Raw genomic sequence first — 13,405 nt, 5'->3', positions numbered from 1 at the left:
AACGCTGCGGGTTCCTATCTCCACCATTGTGGAGATAGTGAATCCGCAGGACCAAACCGCAGGCAAAACCGCAGATAATCCGCAGGTCTTTGGACCTGCGGATTATCTGCGGTTTTTGCTAAATCCGTGCGGATTAATCCGCAGCGGAATCCGCAGCGTGTGAACGTGGCCTAACTCTCCTGGTGCCAGATATTGTAACCAGGAGGCGAGCATGGCCCACCTGTCTGCTCAGGCTCACTCAGCAGACTGAAGCTGAATACTACTGCGCAGCTGCTACAGACTGTGGGCTGCCCATTGTGACACGTGGTCCCATTGTGAGACGTGGTCGAACACATCCAAGCATTGTGTGCTATGAATGGCATGATTCCTATCACAGTGTTCCATGGATGGACACATCCTATTTACTGCAGGCAAGCAGCGCACCTAGCTGCTGCTGCTGCTGCTACAAGCCACTAGAATACCGTCCGTCTGTCAGACAGGTGGACGTAGGCAGAACATTCAAATAACTCGCCAGATAAATCGTTGCTTTTCCATTTTATTCATATATGAATTAATTCAAAATTGAACAGTAAATTTCAAAGTTGGAAGGCCACAAGAGGGGGACAATGTTTCAAAAATGAAGCGACATATCATTGCATGAGGGATGTGGTAGGAATTGAATGCTTGAATTAAGACTGGGGAAGTTCTGAGGCGAAGGGGCTGCAGGCCTTGTAGCAGGTGGGTGTGCAGAAATGTAGCTATCCAAAGCCAAACACATTACTGCAGCTTGTCACACCTATACCTACCAAACAGCAAAGGCCAAGATAGATCGTTATTTTACGGACACATTGAATACAGTGCAATGCCTCCCATATAGCGGTGAATAAGAGTAGTAGTAGTAGTAGTAGTAGTAGTAGTAGAAGAGTTGGTCAAGTTAAATCAAGGCTAAGGAATTGGAAATGTGCAACTTGGACCAAGAAAAACTAATTGCAGAGCGGCGACATTGGAAAAAAGCATTCAAATCATGCTTTGAAAACACTACTTGCTTATCCCGATTTCAATTCAATCTGTCTTTGGAAACCGCTTAAGAGAGTGAGTGCACCATTCCCAGAGAAACTGCCATACTGGGCTGATACGTGGAGTGAAGTGAGCAAGCTCTTTTTCCATCTCCCTGTTCTAAAAATCCATTTAATATATGGTCCCCAGATAGGGGACGTATCAGATATTAAACTGATAAGAACAGATACTACACTTGATCTTAGCCAAAAGGCCGAGAAGCGATAACCAGAAATGGTTTGCCGCTTGCAAGGCCACAGGGCTTAAGACAGGCACCCATTGTGGAGAATGACACAGACACCACCCTGAGGAAGACATTCAAACCAAGTCTGGGCGCATAACAAAAGCGCAGGCGGCTGATTTTTTTTTTTTTTTTTTCCCCCAGGATTCCACTCCACGCGCTTTTAATTTGCATAGGCCAACCCCTTTTTTGTTAGGCCACCCTCCCCTCACGGTCAAACGCGCTTCAGTACTAGGAAAGAGGCCAGAGGAGCACTGCTCCTACACCGCCCCCTCTACTACCCTCCCTAAATGAAAGGTCTTGCTTTAAGGCTGTGTGCACACGCTGCGGATTGGCCGCTACAGACACGCAGCAGTTTTAGCTGCGGTGTACAGTACCATTCATTTGAATGGGTAAAAAAAAACGCTGTGCCGACGCTGCGGAAAAAACCGCGCGGATTTGCTGCGGTTTTGAATCCGCAGAAAGAATTGCATGTCAATTCTTTCTGTGGAAAACGCTGCGGGTTCCTATCTCCACCATTGTGGAGATAGTGAATCCGCAGGACCAAACCGCAGGCAAAACCGCAGATAATCCGCAGGTCTTTGGACCTGCGGATTATCTGCGGTTTTTGCTAAATCCGTGCGGATTAATCCGCAGCGGAATCCGCAGCGTGTGAACGTGGCCTAACTCTCCTGGTGCCAGATATTGTAACCAGGAGGCGAGCATGGCCCACCTGTCTGCTCAGGCTCACTCAGCAGACTGAAGCTGAATACTACTGCGCAGCTGCTACAGACTGTGGGCTGCCCATTGTGACACGTGGTCCCATTGTGAGACGTGGTCGAACACATCCAAGCATTGTGTGCTATGAATGGCATGATTCCTATCACAGTGTTCCATGGATGGACACATCCTATTTACTGCAGGCAAGCAGCGCACCTAGCTGCTGCTGCTGCTGCTACAAGCCACTAGAATACCGTCCGTCTGTCAGACAGGTGGACGTAGGCAGAACATTCAAATAACTCGCCAGATAAATCGTTGCTTTTCCATTTTATTCATATATGAATTAATTCAAAATTGAACAGTAAATTTCAAAGTTGGAAGGCCACAAGAGGGGGACAATGTTTCAAAAATGAAGCGACATATCATTGCATGAGGGATGTGGTAGGAATTGAATGCTTGAATTAAGACTGGGGAAGTTCTGAGGCGAAGGGGCTGCAGGCCTTGTAGCAGGTGGGTGTGCAGAAATGTAGCTATCCAAAGCCAAACACATTACTGCAGCTTGTCACACCTATACCTACCAAACAGCAAAGGCCAAGATAGATCGTTATTTTACGGACACATTGAATACAGTGCAATGCCTCCCATATAGCGGTGAATAAGAGTAGTAGTAGTAGTAGTAGTAGTAGTAGTAGAAGAGTTGGTCAAGTTAAATCAAGGCTAAGGAATTGGAAATGTGCAACTTGGACCAAGAAAAACTAATTGCAGAGCGGCGACATTGGAAAAAAGCATTCAAATCATGCTTTGAAAACACTACTTGCTTATCCCGATTTCAATTCAATCTGTCTTTGGAAACCGCTTAAGAGAGTGAGTGCACCATTCCCAGAGAAACTGCCATACTGGGCTGATACGTGGAGTGAAGTGAGCAAGCTCTTTTTCCATCTCCCTGTTCTAAAAATCCATTTAATATATGGTCCCCAGATAGGGGACGTATCAGATATTAAACTGATAAGAACAGATACTACACTTGATCTTAGCCAAAAGGCCGAGAAGCGATAACCAGAAATGGTTTGCCGCTTGCAAGGCCACAGGGCTTAAGACAGGCACCCATTGTGGAGAATGACACAGACACCACCCTGAGGAAGACATTCAAACCAAGTCTGGGCGCATAACAAAAGCGCAGGCGGCTGATTTTTTTTTTTTTTTTTTCCCCCAGGATTCCACTCCACGCGCTTTTAATTTGCATAGGCCAACCCCTTTTTTGTTAGGCCACCCTCCCCTCACGGTCAAACGCGCTTCAGTACTAGGAAAGAGGCCAGAGGAGCACTGCTCCTACACCGCCCCCTCTACTACCCTCCCTAAATGAAAGGTCTTGCTTTAAGGCTGTGTGCACACGCTGCGGATTGGCCGCTACAGACACGCAGCAGTTTTAGCTGCGGTGTACAGTACCATTCATTTGAATGGGTAAAAAAAAACGCTGTGCCGACGCTGCGGAAAAAACCGCGCGGATTTGCTGCGGTTTTGAATCCGCAGAAAGAATTGCATGTCAATTCTTTCTGTGGAAAACGCTGCGGGTTCCTATCTCCACCATTGTGGAGATAGTGAATCCGCAGGACCAAACCGCAGGCAAAACCGCAGATAATCCGCAGGTCTTTGGACCTGCGGATTATCTGCGGTTTTTGCTAAATCCGTGCGGATTAATCCGCAGCGGAATCCGCAGCGTGTGAACGTGGCCTAACTCTCCTGGTGCCAGATATTGTAACCAGGAGGCGAGCATGGCCCACCTGTCTGCTCAGGCTCACTCAGCAGACTGAAGCTGAATACTACTGCGCAGCTGCTACAGACTGTGGGCTGCCCATTGTGACACGTGGTCCCATTGTGAGACGTGGTCGAACACATCCAAGCATTGTGTGCTATGAATGGCATGATTCCTATCACAGTGTTCCATGGATGGACACATCCTATTTACTGCAGGCAAGCAGCGCACCTAGCTGCTGCTGCTGCTGCTACAAGCCACTAGAATACCGTCCGTCTGTCAGACAGGTGGACGTAGGCAGAACATTCAAATAACTCGCCAGATAAATCGTTGCTTTTCCATTTTATTCATATATGAATTAATTCAAAATTGAACAGTAAATTTCAAAGTTGGAAGGCCACAAGAGGGGGACAATGTTTCAAAAATGAAGCGACATATCATTGCATGAGGGATGTGGTAGGAATTGAATGCTTGAATTAAGACTGGGGAAGTTCTGAGGCGAAGGGGCTGCAGGCCTTGTAGCAGGTGGGTGTGCAGAAATGTAGCTATCCAAAGCCAAACACATTACTGCAGCTTGTCACACCTATACCTACCAAACAGCAAAGGCCAAGATAGATCGTTATTTTACGGACACATTGAATACAGTGCAATGCCTCCCATATAGCGGTGAATAAGAGTAGTAGTAGTAGTAGTAGTAGTAGTAGTAGAAGAGTTGGTCAAGTTAAATCAAGGCTAAGGAATTGGAAATGTGCAACTTGGACCAAGAAAAACTAATTGCAGAGCGGCGACATTGGAAAAAAGCATTCAAATCATGCTTTGAAAACACTACTTGCTTATCCCGATTTCAATTCAATCTGTCTTTGGAAACCGCTTAAGAGAGTGAGTGCACCATTCCCAGAGAAACTGCCATACTGGGCTGATACGTGGAGTGAAGTGAGCAAGCTCTTTTTCCATCTCCCTGTTCTAAAAATCCATTTAATATATGGTCCCCAGATAGGGGACGTATCAGATATTAAACTGATAAGAACAGATTTTTTTTTTTTTTTTTTTTTTTTTTTTTCCCTCAGATGGGAAGTTCCACAGTCAGGAAACCCAAACTATGAAGAACTCGACTCCCCAACAGCATTTCTCCACTTACTTCGTGCAGCAGCTGTTCCCATCATCATTGGAAAAACAAACTTTATTTACAACCATAAAACAAAAACTCAAGACACATTAACAAGATGTTTCCACTTTTTGACTTTCCAAATTCCTTCTGCGTCCTCCTCCCCCCTCTTCCTCTTATCACACACAAAACAAAAATACATTTTTCCCAAAACAATTTTTAAGCAATTTTTAACCTCAATCTCCTTCCTCTTAAACACATACACATTCCGCACATCCCACAACACCTCTTTTATACATGCAAGCATCAACCACAACACTCTCTCCTTCTCCCCACACAAACCCAAACCAAACATGAAAAGCTCAAAACTCAAAAAACTCACATCACACAACTCTTTACACAACGGGCCAATACCTGCAATCACATTTCTAGCATACTGACAATTCCAAAACAAATGCACCACACTCTCTCTCCCACCACATCCACTCCTTGGACAAACCTCACTTCTCACCAAACCCCTATTTCTCTGGAACTCTCTCACCGGTAACACCCCATGCAATGACTGCCACACAATCTCACTCTGTCTATTTGTCATTCCATTTGTACGTACCTTCTTCCATACTTTCTGCACATCACGTCCTCTCACCATATTGATACCACATTCCACCTCTCTACACTCAATCATCCTATATACAGATTTCTTTTTCTCTAGCAACCTCACATCCACATCACACAGCTCATACGTCACCAAAAATTTGTAAACCCACACATACCACACAGGCACCTCAAAAGCCACTGGGCACCTTAAATCCCTCTCCCGCCACTTCAAACGAAACAAAAAACTTCCAAACAAATACCTGCACATACATGCATACTTCCCATCCATCCTAATCAGACCCAATACAAACACCATAATATTCACACCAAAAAATACATTCAAATTGGGGAAACCCAGCCCCCCCTTATCCATTCTCTTCATCACAATCTCTCTCCTTGCACGCTCCATACTTGACCCCCAAAAAAACACAAACAAAATCCTATTTAATCTTCTAACACACATATACCCTGGTGGAAAAACCACCGCAACATACAAAAAAATTGGTAACACAACACTCTTAATAACTAAAATTTTACCAAAAAACGTAAGATCTCTCATTCTCCAAAAATTTAACTTACACTCCACTCTTTCTCTCACATCCACCCAGCTTTCCTCTCCATCCAACTTCTCAGAGAATTTCACACCAAGCACTTTTATTGGTCCACTCACCACATTCACCCCAACATCATTGCTCAAAATCCTCCCCCCAAAATTTTTACACTCACTCTTCTCCCAATTCACTTTAAAAGCAGATGCTCCACAAAAAAAGGATACCAACAACTTCACACGCCGCACCGAACACTCTGAATCACACAATACACACACATCGTCCATGTAGCCACTCACCTTCCATTCCCTCCCCCCACCCCCCGGCACTTGCACCCCCCTAATCACCTTATCTTTCCTTAACATACACAACAGCGGCTCAATCGCGCAAATGAACACGACAGGGGACAATGGACACCCCTGCCGTACACCAGAAAACACATTCACTCTCCTCCCCACATTCCCATTCAACAAAACACAACTATAAATATTTTTATACAAGCTTCTCACTCTCTCAACAAATTCAGCTGGAAAACCCATCTTCACTAACACTCTAAAAAGAAATCCATGCGCTAACCTATCATACGCCTTTTCAAAATCCAAACTCAACACATACACCCCTTTCTTACGGCTCATGCAGTCCCACAAACAATCTCTCAGCATGCACACACCCTCATGTATCCGTCTTCCAGGCACCGCACAACACTGCTCCTCACCCACCACACTCCCAACCACATCACGCATCCTGCTGGCCAAAAGCTTCGCATAGATCTTATAATCACAATTAAGCAAAGTGATTGGCCTCCAATTTTTTAGGTTTTTCAGATCACCTTTTTTTGGTAGCAACACGACCACTCCTGCACGCATGCCATTCGCCACCTCTGCATTTGCCCACATATACTTACATACATCCACAAAATCCTTCCCAATCACATCCCACATCCCACGATAAAATTCCACTGGGAGCCCATCCTCCCCCGGCGTTTTATTCAGCGCCATACTACACACCACCTTCCATATTTCTTCACACGTCACATCACCCATCAAACTCTCCCTTTCTATCTCATTCAAACTATTTTCCAAAACACTCAGCACATCACTCTCCAAACCTTCATCCCTCCATTTCACTGAGTACAAGTCATCATAAAATTTTGCCACTTCCTCACACAAGTCTGCACCACTCACTTCATTTCCATCCACTCCATTCAAAACACTCATGCTCTGTCTTTTTCCAAAAACTTTCTTGAAAAAAAACCGAGAACACTTCTCATCCTTCTCCAAGTTCTCTATTTTGGCCCTATACACAATACTCCTCCCTCTCTCTAACAAAAACTCATTCACTTCTTTTCTCACTCTCAACAAATCTTCACTCACATCCATCCCTGCCTCTCTTAACTTATATAACACACCCAATCTTGCATTCAAACCAGCAAATCTTTTCCTCTTAGCAGCTGCACACTTGTAACCAAGTTTTTTAAAAAACGCCTTGGTTTTCCATTTAACCCAATCCCACCATTCACACACAGTACTGAATTCACCCCTGCACTCACACCACTGCTTATAATGCCTCTCATACTCCTCTCTCACCTCCACCCCCTCCAGCAAGCTCACATTCAGCTTCCACACACCTTTCCCAGCCACCTCATTAGTATGCAAGTCCACTCCACACTTCATACACACATGATCGGAGAAAAGCACCCTCTCCTGTGTGTAACTACCTGGAATCAGGTTTTTTGAAACAAAACAATAATCCAGTCTGGACGCTACCCTCCCACTCTCAGAAAAAAACGTATTTAACAATGGGGATATTTTACACTCATGTTGCATATCCCTCAAACCAAAATCACTCACCATATCCATTAACACTTTCCCTGACACATCCACATTCACACTTCCCACATCACAATTCATATCACCCACAATCACAACAGGCACTCTTCCTGGAATAAAAAACTTAATTTTTTCAAATAAAGCTTTGCGTTCCTGCTTTTCCACAGGAGCATACACATTAATAACACAAAAACGAATATTCTTAAACTCAAAGTTTGCTAATACACATCTTCCTACCTCAATCACCATATAGTCACACAAACTCACATTACGCCCCTTCACCAAAAAACCAACACCGTCATTTTTATTACATGCACTCCCCGACCACACAGACGCACCATGAGGCCATTCACTCCCATTCACACCATCCACAATCCCACACTCCTGCAAACAATAAATGTCTGCATTTTGTGCTGCAAAAAAATCAAAGATGGCCGCACGCCGCAACTTATTTTTGAAAACCCTCACATTTTGTGACAGGATTACAAAACCCATAATAAACGCCAACCAAGAAACATAAAAAAAATCACTTATCCAAAAAGGACAGATAAGCAAGAAAAAACCTTATACAGAAAAACAAAGTACAGATATAACATTACACACATTACATAAAACAAACAAAAAAACAGCTAGCCATTGCTTAAAGCAATACTAAATATTCACAGAAAAAGAAAAAACACAATGGTCACTGGAAAAGTAAAACGTACTTAACCAGTACCGCCAGTGTCCTCCTCCACCATCTGCGCCGAGCAGCTCTCAGAGCCGCTGGCCTCCATATACTCCTCCAAACGTGCCTTCTTCTGCCCAGCCTTCCTCTGGGGCACTCCTTCTTCCATAACCTCAATGTCACTGATTTCCCCACCACCCTCCCTGTGACACTTTAACCCTCCTCCTGAGTCCTCTTCCGAGGAGAAGGCACCAATCTTCCTTGGATCAGAATCAGGAATCAAATCCTCAGCCTCCTCCTCTGCCTCAGCGATGTCAAAATCCATCAGACACTCTGACGACGATTTGGAGACCCCTTCCTTACCCCCCATTCTTTTTTGCATTAAACGCTCCTCTCGCCTTGCGGCCTTCCAAAATTCTTTGTCCTCCTTTTCCTCCTGACGCTTTTTATCCTCCTGCCGCTTCTCCCTCCGTCTCTCAGTAGCAGAGAGTGGAGTCATCACAGCGCTTTGCAGCGCAGCAGTCTCGCCTTCCTTCCTCTCCTTCTCCCGCTTAACCTCCTCCTCTCTCTTCTTTTCCTCCTCCCTCCTCCTCTCCTCCTCACGCTTTTTCCTTTCCTCCTCCTCCCTAGTTGGCCTCCTTGGCCTACCATATGGACAGTCCTTATACAGATGCTCTGCACTGCCACATCCGTCACACTCACGTGGCATTGGGCACCTAGCCGCCACATGACCCTCCTGTTTACAATTGCGGCAAACAAGATCTTTAGAGCACATACTCTGCAAGTGCCCGAACTCAAAACACTTCCTGCAGTATAGGGGTTGCCCTTGGTATGACAGGAAGCCCCTATGGCCCGCCACTGAAAAGTTCGCTGGGGGGTGGGTGAAACCTCCCAAACAACTTGGGTCTTTCTTCAATTTCACCCGAAACACGTACTTGCAGTTGAAGATGCCCAAGACATTTCTCTGCTTCTCCCCTCCCTTCACCTGCTCGCAATATCGTGCCAGGAACTGCTCCAGTAGTCCTACTTCTGTGTAGGGGTTATACACCGTCACAGTCACCACTTTTTCCATGAGCCCAAACAGGGGCTCCACCTGCACTCCCTCCAGGCATGGATCACCATCATGACTCCTGAGCCATTCAAAGACAGTCAAACAGCATCCCTCATTCACAAAGGTGACGTCATAAGTACCTTGACTCCGGAACTCATTGACGCTGTAGATATCCTCCCGATGGGCTCCAGCCTTTCCCTCCAGCAGGTCACGAACGACGAACACAACATTGTTCTTCTCACCGCCTTCCACCACCACACGGATCGTATTCTTGATGAACATCCTCAGTCCAGACTGCCGATACGGGTACCGCAGTAGAAATTCAGCAGCACGCTGCCAAAAAACCCCTGGATCACTCCAGGAAAACTCGCACCCTCTGACTGCGACACAAGATCGCAGCCAAAAGGCCGAGAAGCGATAACCAGAAATGGTTTGCCGCTTGCAAGGCCACAGGGCTTAAGACAGGCACCCATTGTGGAGAATGACACAGACACCACCCTGAGGAAGACATTCAAACCAAGTCTGGGCGCATAACAAAAGCGCAGGCGGCTGATTTTTTTTTTTTTTTTTTCCCCCAGGATTCCACTCCACGCGCTTTTAATTTGCATAGGCCAACCCCTTTTTTGTTAGGCCACCCTCCCCTCACGGTCAAACGCGCTTCAGTACTAGGAAAGAGGCCAGAGGAGCACTGCTCCTACACCGCCCCCTCTACTACCCTCCCTAAATGAAAGGTCTTGCTTTAAGGCTGTGTGCACACGCTGCGGATTGGCCGCTACAGACACGCAGCAGTTTTAGCTGCGGTGTACAGTACCATTCATTTGAATGGGTAAAAAAAAACGCTGTGCCGACGCTGCGGAAAAAACCGCGCGGATTTGCTGCGGTTTTGAATCCGCAGAAAGAATTGCATGTCAATTCTTTCTGTGGAAAACGCTGCGGGTTCCTATCTCCACCATTGTGGAGATAGTGAATCCGCAGGACCAAACCGCAGGCAAAACCGCAGATAATCCGCAGGTCTTTGGACCTGCGGATTATCTGCGGTTTTTGCTAAATCCGTGCGGATTAATCCGCAGCGGAATCCGCAGCGTGTGAACGTGGCCTAACTCTCCTGGTGCCAGATATTGTAACCAGGAGGCGAGCATGGCCCACCTGTCTGCTCAGGCTCACTCAGCAGACTGAAGCTGAATACTACTGCGCAGCTGCTACAGACTGTGGGCTGCCCATTGTGACACGTGGTCCCATTGTGAGACGTGGTCGAACACATCCAAGCATTGTGTGCTATGAATGGCATGATTCCTATCACAGTGTTCCATGGATGGACACATCCTATTTACTGCAGGCAAGCAGCGCACCTAGCTGCTGCTGCTGCTGCTACAAGCCACTAGAATACCGTCCGTCTGTCAGACAGGTGGACGTAGGCAGAACATTCAAATAACTCGCCAGATAAATCGTTGCTTTTCCATTTTATTCATATATGAATTAATTCAAAATTGAACAGTAAATTTCAAAGTTGGAAGGCCACAAGAGGGGGACAATGTTTCAAAAATGAAGCGACATATCATTGCATGAGGGATGTGGTAGGAATTGAATGCTTGAATTAAGACTGGGGAAGTTCTGAGGCGAAGGGGCTGCAGGCCTTGTAGCAGGTGGGTGTGCAGAAATGTAGCTATCCAAAGCCAAACACATTACTGCAGCTTGTCACACCTATACCTACCAAACAGCAAAGGCCAAGATAGATCGTTATTTTACGGACACATTGAATACAGTGCAATGCCTCCCATATAGCGGTGAATAAGAGTAGTAGTAGTAGTAGTAGTAGTAGTAGTAGAAGAGTTGGTCAAGTTAAATCAAGGCTAAGGAATTGGAAATGTGCAACTTGGACCAAGAAAAACTAATTGCAGAGCGGCGACATTGGAAAAAAGCATTCAAATCATGCTTTGAAAACACTACTTGCTTATCCCGATTTCAATTCAATCTGTCTTTGGAAACCGCTTAAGAGAGTGAGTGCACCATTCCCAGAGAAACTGCCATACTGGGCTGATACGTGGAGTGAAGTGAGCAAGCTCTTTTTCCATCTCCCTGTTCTAAAAATCCATTTAATATATGGTCCCCAGATAGGGGACGTATCAGATATTAAACTGATAAGAACAGATTTTTTTTTTTTTTTTTTTTTTTTTTTTTTTTTTTTTTTACCATGTCAGATCGGTTGTAATTTCCACCATCAAGTTAGCTACTTAAAGCTCTTTCCGGTATGTAACCTCTCATCATATCATGGCGTTTTATATAAAAAGTTTTTTAATTTTAACCTCAGGTTAAAAAGATTGAATTGAAACCAAGCAATACAACACATAATTAACAATTTAAGCTAAAGGAAAAAAAACATGTTAAACCATTTATTAATACCTTACCAAAAACCTCTATTTATCTATACTTTACCAGGAATCTCCATTTCTTAAACTTCCATACCCCTTCCGCATCGATGGCACCACGTTTCTTGTCCCATAGGTAGATGACATACATACGAGACAAAATCAGTTTTAAAACTTCATTAACTGTCATCTTTTTCCTTTTAAAAACTAGCAGATTCCTTGCGTCCCATAGGCTTTCCATTACACACACAGTCAATAACCATAACACTCTATCTTTCAAGCTATTACAGGCTCCCATTCCAAACATTGCAACCTTCCAATTGACAAAAGTCACACCTGCCAATCCATTACACAGCGTGCTCATTCCTCTCCACACATCATAAGCAAATTCACAATCCCACAGCATATGTCTGACAATCTCTCTTGAACCACATCCATCTCTTGGACACACATCAGTCTTAATCAGATCTCTCCTCTTCTGCACATCCCTTATAGGTAGTATGTCATGCAGAACCATCCATGCAATATCTTTCTGTCTATTGGACATACCTTGCGTTCCCAACTTTTTCCACATATTTGGCACATCCTCCCCTCTCAAGCCATCAATATTACACACCATCTCTCTATGTCTCACCATTTTAATGATCTTTTTCTTGTTTACAAAGTCAATCATACTCTGATCCATCAGATCGTACTTCCTAATGACTTTCTCCACTCTTTCATACCACAGCGGGCACCTGAAAGCAACAGGTACTGTAGCATCTCTTTTGATCCAATTCAACTTGTAAAACATCCAACCAGCGGAGTATCTTACCATACAAGCACATTTGTTCCCCTTACCCATACAAATCACCAGCATTTTGATATAACTTACCCCTAGAAAAAAATCAATATTTGGAAAATCTAAACCACCATTCACACACATCTTATACACATGCTCTCTTTTTAACTTTTCCATTCGACTCCCCCAGAGGAAAGTAAAAATAATTTTTTCAGTTTTTTTAATTTTTCTAGAAGCTGAGGGGTACACATTGGCAACAAAAAGCAAAATCGGAAGCACCACTGCTTTGATAATCAAAATCTTCCCTGTCAATGTCAGCTCCCTCAACTTCCAGAAATTTAATTTTTGTGCTATTCTCTTTCCGCAGTCGTCCCAACTTTCATTCCCCTTTAAGTTGTTATTGAATTTAATTCCCAGTACCTTAATAGCTCCATCTTCACATTTAACCTCATCCAATTTAATGCTGTTATCACCAAAGCATTTAAAGGAGCATTTAGCCCAATTAATTTTAAAGGCTGAGGCCCTGGAAAACATATTCAATAAGTACTTTGCCCTATTCATTGCAGCCATATTTTCACTCACAATGACCACATCATCCATATATCCCAATATTCTCAGATCTTTCCCACCACTTCCAGGAATCAAAACACCTTTCATAAACTTGTCACTCCTTATCATACACAAAAGAACCTCAATCACACTTATAAATAAAATGGGTGACATAGGACACCCT

The 13,405-nt window shown here is 44.5% G+C and overlaps 3 non-coding genes and 1 pseudogene across 3 annotated transcripts; all 4 read right to left on the bottom strand.

Annotated features, from left to right (window-relative positions):
* Positions 1-1,070: 1,070 nt before the first annotated feature.
* On the bottom strand, positions 1,071-1,261 carry LOC141078583 (U2 spliceosomal RNA). The gene has a single exon (XR_012227973.1). It is a non-coding gene; the product is annotated as a U2 spliceosomal RNA (small nuclear RNA).
* Positions 1,262-2,838: 1,577 nt separating this feature from the next.
* Positions 2,839-3,029, bottom strand: LOC141078582 (U2 spliceosomal RNA). The gene has a single exon (XR_012227972.1). It is a non-coding gene; the product is annotated as a U2 spliceosomal RNA (small nuclear RNA).
* Positions 3,030-4,606: 1,577 nt separating this feature from the next.
* LOC141078665 (U2 spliceosomal RNA) lies at positions 4,607-4,802 on the bottom strand. The gene has a single exon (XR_012228049.1). It is a non-coding gene; the product is annotated as a U2 spliceosomal RNA (small nuclear RNA).
* Positions 4,803-11,521: 6,719 nt separating this feature from the next.
* On the bottom strand, positions 11,522-11,692 carry LOC141078672 (U2 spliceosomal RNA; annotated as a pseudogene).
* Positions 11,693-13,405: the final 1,713 nt, after the last annotated feature.

This window comes from Dendrobates tinctorius, unplaced genomic scaffold (assembly GCF_039654945.1).
Source record: "Dendrobates tinctorius isolate UK_male_01 unplaced genomic scaffold, ASM3965494v1 ptg000584l, whole genome shotgun sequence".
Classification (NCBI taxonomy): domain Eukaryota; kingdom Metazoa; phylum Chordata; class Amphibia; order Anura; family Dendrobatidae; genus Dendrobates; species Dendrobates tinctorius.
The sequence above is the reverse complement of the archived record's forward strand: the minus strand, read 5'-3'. Positions and strand labels throughout refer to the sequence as shown.